At 43.5% G+C, this 11,802-nt stretch overlaps 1 pseudogene; it reads left to right on the top strand.

Moving 5' to 3' along the window:
• The first annotated feature begins 461 nt into the window (after positions 1–461).
• LOC114213712 (uncharacterized) lies at positions 462–7,119 on the top strand (annotated as a pseudogene).
• The last annotated feature ends 4,683 nt before the right edge of the window (positions 7,120–11,802 follow it).

The raw sequence follows: 11,802 nt of genomic DNA, 5'->3' as shown, positions 1-11,802 counted from the left end.
GGAACTGAGTCACCCCAACAGCTGTAGCTGCGTGGAGAGGTTATGCAAGCTCTCGGGGATCCTGCCCTCTTCCCCACATTTACACAGTGTCTCCACTTCCCAGAGGCTGGCAGGGAAAGCTGGCCCTGCTCTGTGGGATTCCTATGGTCCTGACATGAGACACTGGAGGGGCACTCTGTTCCTGGCTACCGAAGAAAGCCTAACAGGCACAACCAGCTCCTGCCGCCGCGCATCGGCCCTTCGCGCTCCTACTTCTCCCCCTCCAGCCTGGAAGCTCGCTGCTGGCGCCATTTGCTGGTGTAATCCACTGTGCCTCGCCCGAGGCTCGGTGCCCGGGCCAGAGCAGAGCCTAATACTTGCTGCTTGAGTTAAGTAAAAGGATGCATGACTACTTAAATGTCTCATAAGTGTGTGTGGGTCCATGTTGTGAATCTCCCATAGAACTTCTCAAAGAGTACGCAATGACTTTTGTTAACTCCCCAGGACTGTGTCTGGTAGAGAACCAGAGGCAAATGGCTGAAGGAAAAACATTTACTGGTATGGAGGAGCCTACAAAATATCTGCTAAAAACGCGGGAGGATTAGGAAGCTGATCTCTGTGCTGAGGTCTAAACCCCCCTGCTCCGTTGTGTACCTCTGCACATAATTAAAGGTTAAAGACGTGTTGTGTGGGTTGTTAGAGAAATCAAAAGTACATGCAATTCTTCTGAAGCCTTGCTGATTAATCTTAGCGCATTGTGTTTTAATTTTGATCTCTGGAAAATATCAGGAACAAGGAAAGAACTTCCCACCCCCACCCCACCAACCCCTGGCTCCATAGGAAAAACATTGTTGAAATAATACAAACATCTTGGATCGACCCTCTTTTGAAAGTAAGAAACTCGCCTCACCCTCCCAACAGGCTTGAAGTCTGCACAGTTTGTCCGCCAAGAGAGTGGGATTTGGCAGCACTCCTTGTAAACTCCAACCGCAGGAGGCCTCTGATTGAATTGAAATTGTTTCCTCCGGTGGGAGTTTGTTGGTGGTACACAACCCCCCCCCCCAGGATGTGAATTCATCATGTTTGCTGTGGGGTGCAACTGGGGCGGTGTAAGGGCATATGAGAGTGCATATGAGGGTCAGGGTGTGTGTGTGTGTGTGTGTGCACGCGCACGCACAGATGCATACACCCATTTATTCCCTAACGTCCTTAGTAAAGGCACTGACACTACCTAAAATCATTCTGAAAAATTATATACATTCTTATTCATCCTCAGTACCTTTTAAAGTGATGGGAATTTGATCAACAAAAATAAGGAATTGGAAAATGTGAAATGCAAGAGCAAAATTGGCAGCAAATTTCCACAAGTCATTAACCCAGCCTCCCTTGCCAACACACACATACTTTCTAACCTTTGGAGAGCTAACAGTATTCGAAGGGATGAAGACCATGTCCTCTGGCTTCATGAGGATGCGGGGGGGGGGGGCAGTTTGCCGGGAAGGAAAACAGGTTTGGGCGTGAGAAAACTCCACCTTGTCATTTGGTAGGCCAGGACTTCTGCTCATGCTTGTTCTTTTTCAAAGGTAACCCTACCACTTAAAGAAAGACACTTTTCCCTCCCCTGTGGTAAAAAACACATAACTTAAATTTACCCTCTTAACTATTTTTAAGTATACAGTTCAGTAGTGTTAAGTGTATTCACATTGTAGTGCAACAGGTTTCCAGAATATTTCATCATTTGTGACACCAAAACCCACTAAACACTAATCCCCACCCCGACCCCCCAAATAGCCCTTGGTAACTGCCTTTCTTCCTTCTCTTTCTATGATTTTGACTATTTTAGATACCTCATGTAATTGGAATCATTTAGTATTTGCCCTTTTGTGACTGACTTATTTCACTTAGCATAATGTCCAACCATGTTGTAGCATGTGACAGGATGGCCATCTTTTTTAAGGCTATATAACATTCCATTGTTTTATATATATATATATACACATATATATATATACATATACATATATATACACACACACACACACACTACATATTCTTTATCCAATCATATATCAATGGGCATTTGGGTTATTTCTACCTCTTGGCTATTGTGAATAATGCCGTGATAAACATAGGTGTGTAAATATCTCTTTGAGATCCTGCTTTGAGTTCTTCTGGATATATAGCCAGAAATGGGATTGCTGGATCTTATGGTAATTCTATTTTTAATTTTTTTTGTGGAACCTCCATACTATTTTCCACAGTGTTTGCAGCATCTTATACTCTCACTAATAGTGCACGAGGATTCCAACTTTTCCACATCCTCATCAACACTTGTTATTTCTTGTTCTTTTTTTTTTTTTAAGCAGGTTCCATGCCCAGCGTGGCACCCAACTCGGCGTGAACTCACGACCCTGAGATCAAGACCTGAGCTGAGATTAAGAGTCGGACGCTTAACTGACTGAGCTACCCAGGCACCCCAATTTTCTGTTTTGGAGGGGTTTTTTGATAGTGGTCATGCTGATGGGTGTGAGGTGATATCTCTGTGGTTTTGATTAGGACACTCTATTTCATGTGAGGAAGCTGAAGCCCTCATTGGGCAGGCAGGTGGGATTTTCTTTCTGGTTACTAAGTCTAGGATTTGAACTTCTCTACTGGAAAGGATGCCAGCCTAAGTAAAGCCCATCCTGGGCTTCTCAGGGTAGGAGCCGCATTGTAGGGAGTACTTCAAGCCATAAAAGAAACATAGAATCTCTTCCAGTCCATCAGTTTTAGTCAACGGTAAGTAAGTTAAAGCATTGTTTTTATATTAAAACAAACATAGATATATTCTGAAACATATTATGAAATTTATGGGCATTTTTTAAAGATAAAGCCCAGGACTATACGGAACTGTCCCACCTGCAGTGGGATGCTTTAAGCCATACCCACCACCACCCTGGGAGGTGCAAACTTTCTCTTCTCTGCCACTAGAAAACTGTGGTGGAAAGATTTGAAAAGTGCTAGCGTAGTCCATAGGGTACCATGAGCATGTTTTCCTTTTCTTATTTAGTTATGGAATTTGGGGGGCTTGGCACAAACAGAGAACATCTCAACCCCCGCTGTCATTTACAAATGAGCAAACAGAGGCCTTATCCCCACAGCAGTGATTCTGCGTTCTCCAACCACAGTATCTGTGCCTGATCCCAGCTTAGAGGATGGAAGGGACTGAGAGAAAACGATCATAGGCGTAGAGGGACCACAGATGTACTCACACTCAACTCAGTTATGCAGAGAAAATTAGTTCATTTTTTGCTCTGCATTTGATTTAATTTGGCCTGATCTATCAGCCAAGAAGTGAGAGACAGTAAGTAAATCTCTGTTTTAAACTTTTAATCCCACGCCATGCACTTAAACAGGTCTTCAGGAGATGTTCAGTCTCTCCCTTTCTATTTCTCCTCCCTCGCTCCTCTCCAGAAGGGCAAGCTCGGTGTTCCGAGTGGCCCAATGACCTCACAGAAGCAGGATGACTGGGTCTTAGGACTGGCCTGCTGTTCTCTGGACCAGCTGCAGAGTGGCTCTTCTGAACTCCGCCGGGGAATCTTTGGCTTGAGTGGTTCCTGAGCATTCAGCTGGTGTCTGTTGCTAACATCCTGCAGCTGATAAACTTGCAGTCTATTCTTTGTCAGCTCAGTCAGAGTGTGGGGCCCCCTCCCTGCTGACTTGGCCTCCCCTTGGCTTTCACTGGTGATTGACCCCTCTGAGTTTCTGCCCCATCCTCCATCTGGTCTTCGAGCCCTGCAGCCGCTAGCCCCACCCAGTCTTTGCTGCAAGGCCACCTCACCCTCTCATAGCAGGCCTGGTGTAGCCTCACTGACTCTCAACATCCATGTCCTGTGCGAGCCAAGGGCAGCTCCAGGGTGTACTGCACATTCTAACCACACTGCCTGATCAGTTCTGTTTCTCTGGAGAACCTTGACTCACACAGAAGCCTACTAAATCTTAACTTGATCTGGAAAAGCAGAAAAGTTCTAGGTCAAGTAAACAAAAGTCTAACCTGAATCAAAAAAACAGAGAGTCACAGCCCCTCAATCAATCCCCAGACTTGCAGCCAGTATGTAGATGCAAAGTCCCTTGAATGAAGGAGAGGTCAGGGTCCCTTAAAAAAGGACCCCAATCTACTGCTAAAAATGTACACCGTTAATGTTTCTCCCAGCCTTCCCCAAAGGGATCTATGGCCTTTTACCAGGGTTACTGTGCATTGAGGGAAAGGAAATAATCAGAACTTCCAGAAACTACTGAACGCTGGCTCTGAACTTTACAGTGTTCCAGGAGACCCAAAATGTTGCTATGGTCTATTGGTCAGAATAAAAGCTTAGGGAGGTCAGACGATCAATGGAGTCTGTCTCACAGTGGACCCGGTGGGTCCCCGAAGCCATCCTGGGTCATTTCCTGAGTTCTGGAATATATAACTGGAATAGACTTACTTGGCAGCTAGCAGAATCCCCACACTGGCCCCCTGACCTGTGAAGAGGACTGTGGGAAATGCCAAGCAGAAGCCGTTAGAACTGCCTCTACCTAAGAAAACAGTAAACCAAAAGCTACCACCACACTCCTGGAAGGATTATAGAGATTAGTGCCGCCAGCAAGGATCTGAAAGACACAGAGGCAGTGACTCCCACCACATCCCCATTCAACTCACCCACTGACCTATGCAGAAGATGGATGGATCATGGACAGTAACAACTGATTATCATAAGCTTAACCAGGTGATGACTCCAACTGCAGCTGCTATAATGGATGTGGTTTAGCTACTTGAGCAAATCAACGCATTAAAAAACTTTCTAGTATGCAGCTATGGAGGTGGCAATTGTCTTTTTCTCCATACCTGTCTGTAAGGCCCACAAGAAGCAGTTTGCTTTCAGCTGGCGAGGCCAGCAATACACCTTCACCGTCCTACCTCAGGAGTATATCAACTCTCCAGCCCTATACCATAATTTAGTTCACAGGGATCTTGATTGCCTTGCCTTTCCACAGGATACCACACTGGTTCACTACATGGATGAAATTATGCTGATTGGACCTAGTGAGCAAGTAGTAACAACTACGCTAGACTTCTTGGAGAGACATTTGCATGTCAAAGGGTGGGAATTAAATTAGACAAAAGTTCAGATGCCTTCTACCTCGGTGAAATTCCTAGGGGTCCAGTGGTGTGGGGCATGTCAAGATACCCCTTCTAAGATGAAGGATAAGTTGTTGTATGGAGCCCATCTTACAATCACCTAGTAGGCCATCTTCCTCATTTGGTTGTTTTACTCCAGCCCATCTACTGGGTGACCCAAAAGGCTGCTAGTTTTGAGTGGGGCCCAGAACAAGGGAAGGCACTAAAAGGTCTGCACTGCGGCACCAGCTGCTCTGCTACATGGGCCATAGGATCCAGCCGAACCAAGTGGCCGTGGCAGATAGGGATGCTGTGTAGGGCCTTTGGTGGCCCCCATAGGAAATTCGGTGCAGGCCCTTAGGATTTTGCAGCAAAGCCCCGCCATCATCTACAGATAATTAGTCTTCTTTTGAGAAACAGGTCTTGGCCTGCTACTGGGCCTACATAGAGACTGAACACTTAACCATGGGCTGCAAGGTTACCAGGCAACCTGAGCGGCTCATCATGAAGTGGGTGTTATCTAACCCATTAAGCCATAAAGTTGGGCACGCACAGCAGCACTTGATCATCAAATGGAAGTGATATATATATATATATGGCCTGGGCAGGCCCGCAAAGCACAAGTAAGTTACATGAAGTGGCTCAAATACCTAAGTCCCCACTCCTGTTACACTATCTTCTCTCTCCCAGCCTATACCTGTGGTTTCATAGGGGATTCAGTTCACAGGGAAGTGACAGAAGAAAAGACTCAGCCCAATTTACAGATGATTCTGCGTAATATGTAGGCACCACCCAAAAGTGGATTGCCATAGCGCCACAGCCCTTTGCTGGGACGTCCTTGAAGGACAGTGGTGAAAGTAAATTCTCCCAGTGGGCAGAACTTCAAGCAGTGCACCCGGGTGTTCACTTTGCTTGGAAGGAGAAATGACCAGATGTTACATACTGATTGGTGGGCTGTGGCCAATGCTTTGGCTGGGGATGGTCAGAGACTTGGAAGGAGCATGAGTGGAAAATCTGTGACAAGGAAATTTGAGGAAGAGGTATGTGGACAGACCTCTCGGGATGAAGAAAAAAACAAACAAAACATGAAGATGTTTGTGTCCCATGTGAATTTTCATTAATGGTGACCTCAGTAGAGGAGAATTTCAATAATAAAGTGGACAGGATGACACATTCTGTGTATATCAGTTAGCCTCTTTCCCCAACCTTCCTGTCATTGCCCAGTGGGCTCATGAACAAAGTGGCCGTGGTGAAAGGGATGGAAGTTATACAATGGCTCCGCTGCATGGACTTCTGTCATCAAGGCTGGTCTGGCTGTAGCTACTGCTGACTGCCCAATTTGCTAGCAGCAGAGACCAACACCAAGTCCTTGATGTGACACCATTCCCTGGGGTGATCAGCCAGCTAGCTGGTGGCAGGTTGATTATACTGGACCACCTCTGTCATGGAAGGGTAATATTTTGTTCCTTCTGGAATAGACATTCCAGATATGGATTTGTCTTCCCTGCACACAATGCTTCTGCCAAAACTACCATCTGTAGACCTACAAAATGCTTTACCAACCATTATGGTATTCCACCCAGTATCACTTCTGATCAAGGAACCCACTTCATAGGAAATGAATTGAGGCAATGGCCCAAGCTCATGGAATTCATTGTTCTTATCATGTTCCCCACCTGTCAGCATCTAACCCGACAGAACAATGGACCAGCCTTCTGAAGTCTCAGTCATAGCACCTGTTAGGTGGTAATAACTTCCAGGCCTGGGGCAAGGTTCCCCAGCAGGGTATGCTCAGAATTAGCATCCAATATACTGTTCTGTCCCATTGCCAGGGTTCATGTGTCCAAGAACAAAGGGGTGGAAATGGCAGTTGTATCACTTACTCTTACCCTAGTGACCCACCAGCAAAATGTTTGCTACCTGTTCCCACAATCTTATGCTCTGCTGGCCTAAGAGTTTTAGTTCTAAGAGAAGAAGGCTTTCACCAGGAAACAGAGCAATGATTTTATTGAACTGGAAGTGAAGACTGCTGTCTACCACTTTGCACTCTGCATGCCTCTGAACAACAGGCAAAGAAGGGAGTCACTGTGCTGCTGGGGTGATTGATCCTGACCACCAAGGGGAAATTGGAGCACTATTCCACACACTGGAGGAAAGGAAGAGTATGTGTCTAGAATACAAGAGATCTCCTGGGAAATCTCTTAGTATTGTCATGCCCTGTGATTAAGGTCAATGGAAAACTATAATAATCCAATCCACACAGGACTACTAATGGCCTAGAGCCTTTAGGAATAAAGGTTTGAGTCATTCTACCACGTAAAGAATTATGATTAACTGAGGTGCTTACTGAAGGCAGAGAATATAGAATGGGTAGTAGAAGAAGATAGTTGTAAATACCAGCTACAGCTTTGTGGCCAGTTACAAAATTGAGGACTGGGTTGCATGGGTATTTCCTTCTTGTGTTGTTATGAATAATATCTTTGGGGGTTTTTCTCTCTCTTTTATCCCCTACCATGTAACATAAGATGTATTAACTTTATATTATAGTATTTAAGTATCGTCAACTTTATGTCATAGTATTTAAGTTATGGGATATTAAAGAGAAGAATAAACATCACTCAAGGACTTTACCACCTCTTTTGAGGAAGAAGTTGGTACATTTTCAGTTGTACGTAGGATAGTTGTGTCATGTTAGGCAGAGTTATGATGGTATTGTCTTTACTTGGAGACTAAGTATGGTTTGAAAAGATGCACATGGGTGCCAAGAACCGCACTTAAAGCGGGTGGCCTCATCTAATCCATTGAAGGCCTGCATAGAACAAAAAGGCCAATTCTCCCAAGTAAGAGTGAATTCTTCCTGCCTTACAGCTTTTGGACTGGAACCCCAGGTGTATTCCTGCTTGAACTTGAACTGTAACATTGACTCTTCCTGGGTCTTGAGGCTGCTGGCTTTCAAACTGGGACTACACCATCTGCTCTCCTGGTTCTCGGTCCTTCAGATTTGGACTAGAACTAAACCACTGTCTCTCCTGGGTCTCCCACTTGCTGCCTCACCTTGCAGATTCTGGGGCTTAAAGCCTCCATAATTGTGTGAGCCGATTCCTTATGATAGATAGATAGATAGATAGATAGATAGATAGATAGATAGATAGATAGATAGATAATAGATAGATTATAACAGATCATTTTTGTTTCTCTGGATAACCTAATAGAAGAACCTAGAACAATCCTCCTTTCCTCTTGGTTGTAAAGTGTGTGGGTTGAGGATTCACCTAATCTACCTTCCTGGCTTGGTTTCTAAAGGGTTGGGAAGCTATCAGATAGTGGGAAATGCAAAGAGGGAAATCGAGATGCGTCAATTTAATATTTGTAAAAATATTTCCCTTGTAGGTAGATGAGTTCACAGCGCTGAATGGCCACACTGTAAATGACCCACATAAATCTCCACTGGAAACAGTTTCTGCTTCAAAATGCTTCCAAGTTATCAAAATTACTCAGTATTTCTGGAGATCAGCTCTTTCCTTCACTTAGCTTCTCTCTGTGCAGGACCATATCATCTGAATCAAAGTTTGAAGTACTTGGCATGTCAAAGGATTTTTTTTTTTAATGTGTGAATGAAAGTTAATTTCTCCTTCTTCCTTATTGAAAGAAGAGCCCTGGAGGTAATAGCTCTTGATCCCCATCCCAGGAATGGAGGGAAGGGAAATGTCCCCCAATATCACACCATCATTCGAAATTTAGAGGAAAAGTTGTCCAATGGATAGTTTGATGGACTCTGGGCCCACCTCAAACAGTGCCCCCAGGAGGGGCAGCACCTCTGATAGAGTGGATGAATGTCTGGGAACCCAACACTGAGCTCCCTGGCTTTGGGGGCTGTGGTTAATATCTGAGACTCTTAGTTGGCCCCACACTAGAGGAGTCACCTTCCTTTGAGAAGATGAAGGGGCTTCAGTAATGAACTTTTCTTCAGCAAACATGTTAAGCTACAGACTGGAGTCTCTTCCCTGTTTCTTCCCTGGCTTGTATAAGCTCTAAGAAACTTGTATGATCTCAGGAGAGAGGAATTGAGAACCCTGAAACAATAACTGAAACTGGAGGTATGTCCAACTAGATTGTTGAGGGCTAAACGTCATTTAATGTATTTATAAAAATAAATGTGACATTTCTTGATTCTCAGGTTCATGCAACAGTTTTTATCCATTACATTTATAGGAGAAGTCTTGCAAAGTCATAGAAACAAATCATAATTAATTATATAATTGATGGTTAACTTCATTGTTTTGTTGTTATTGTTGTCTTCTTAAAGATTTATTTATTTATTTTTAGAAAAAGAGAGAGAGCGTGCAGCCAGGGGGAGGGACAGAGGAAGAGAATCTCAAGTGGACTCCCTGTGAGCACAGAGCCTGACACAGGGCTCGATTCTATGACCCACAAGATCATGACCTGAGCCGAAACCAAGAGTCAGAAGCTCAACCAACTGAGCCACCCAGCTGCCCCATCTTTATTGTTTTTTTTTTTTTTAATCACTGCATCTGTGATGGATCTCTCTGAGCTAAGCTTAAATTCTATGTCTAATGGCAATGCTAGGAGTACAAAGACCATTAATAAACTCAATCTTTGTGATGACTTGGTCTACGCATTGTAACATGCCATAATTGTTGAGCAGGTGAGTTCTGCCTTTCAATGTCATTTTGTCTTCACTCTCCATTCTTCCCTCCCTCTGTTTTTAAAATTTGCCAAACATTTACTGATTGCCTTCTATGTACTAGATTTTGAAAGTAAAAATAAAATAGGAAATCCCTGGTCTTGAGGACCTTACAGACCAGAGGCATAGAAGAAAAAGAACTTAGAATGTGATAAATGCTCTTGTAGATGGGTCAGGACACCACAACAGCACAGCGGAGCAGCCCCTTAGCCCAGCCTTTTATCTCCATTCTTCAAAATAAAGACAGTAATATTTTTCCAGCCAACAAAATCGTAAGACAAACTTGGTGAATGCTCTAGACGCAGAAATTAGATTAGTGAATCGCATCAGAGAACTACTGTGCCCTAATTAATACAAGACTGCTCCATGCTAGAAATATTGGCAGAATAATTTGGTAGTGGCCTTAAAAAGTGAGTATTGACACTATTTTAAATTTCAGTGACCAGGGATTCAAGATTCCATAGAGGATAACCATGACACTCACAATAGGACTTGGGTCGCAAACCAGTCATTGTGGAATTTAGAATCCTTTAACATTGTCACAGGTGTGGTTTGAAAGAAATCACATGCTGCCCCCCAGCCCCAAGTAGAGAATAGGAGAGAGGATTTGTGATTCCTGTCTCTACCTCCTATGCCCCTGCCTCTAGCCTTCCTCTAGGGCAGAGAGGAGGGGAAAAAGGAGAGTCCTCCCATGATTACACAAAGTATGGCCAGGTGGATCTCAGATTTGTATTTCTCACTCCAAATGTTATGTTTCCAAGAGACCTTTGAGGCCTAGTATCTGAAACTTGTCACGCAGTGGGTATGGACCTGTTTGAACTGTAATGTCCACGTCTTTTTAAATTTTAAACTGAGTCATAGTCACCAAAGACTATTTTTTTTTTAAGATTTCATTTATTTGTCAGAGAGAGAGAGAGAGAGAGAGAGCACAAGCAGAGGGAGAAGCAGGCTCCCCGCTGAGCAAGGAGCCCAATGCGGGACTCGATCCCAGGACCCAGGGATCATGACCTGAGCTGAAGGCAGACGCTTAACTGACTGAGCCACACAGGAGTCCCAAGACTATTTTAATTATACAGCTAAACTCCCTCTAAAATCCACATAAGTTTTACATAACACACACACACACACACACACACACACACAGAAAGAATTAAGCCTGGACGTTAGTTTCGTAAAAGGAAAAGAAAAACAACAAAACGAAAAATAAGTAGGAGGTTATTAAGAAAATATTTTCATGTGTAAATATTTTGATTTTGTATAATTTGGCACGTTTCTACATCCCTCTTCCAGGGCACTTGTCTTGTTTTAATGCCTTTTTATGGAAAGTTGAATTGTTAAACGCATCTTTCAAACACCAAAACTTCTTTGGAATGTTTACATCATTGGCAAGTGGATTTTTGGCACATTATCTAATATGAATTCTTTGCTTTCAAAAAGTCAATAGTACTGATAAAACAGTGTTGGATTATTTGGTTGATTAACCCGCATAATAAAAAACCATAAGTAGAAGGAAAAAGATAAGGCATAGTTTGCCAGCATTCAAATGGTTATTCTTGCTCAAAATTTCAGACAAAGGTATAAACCATAGTAGGTAATTGAGAGCAAAACATCTTTATGTAGACTTTATTATTATTGCCGAGCAGAAAACCTCAGGGGCGGAGGTGGGGAATGGATTTTCAAAATGTGTCTGTTGACTAAAGCCTGAAATGGGGTGAAACTTCAGAAGTGACAATAAAATCCAGGTGCCATCATGAATTATATGTGGTGATCACAACTGAACCAAAATCATACAGAGCACAACCCTAATAAATAAAAATTTCAAATTAAAAAAAAATCAAACAAGGAGCACGTACGTCCAAGTGTTAGGCTATAATGGTGCCACGCCATCTTCATGTCTCTTTTTCCTCTCAAATTGAGACCCACAAACAAATTGGATTTGGATTTTGTCTGTCTGTGCTTTCATTTGGACAACACGATGTAG

The sequence above is a fragment of the Eumetopias jubatus genome, unplaced genomic scaffold (genome assembly GCF_037043125.1).
Source record: "Eumetopias jubatus isolate StellerSeaLion01/CBP00866 unplaced genomic scaffold, mEumJub1_p1.0 scaffold_4, whole genome shotgun sequence".
Classification (NCBI taxonomy): domain Eukaryota; kingdom Metazoa; phylum Chordata; class Mammalia; order Carnivora; family Otariidae; genus Eumetopias; species Eumetopias jubatus.
This window is presented reverse-complemented; position numbering and strand designations above follow the sequence as displayed.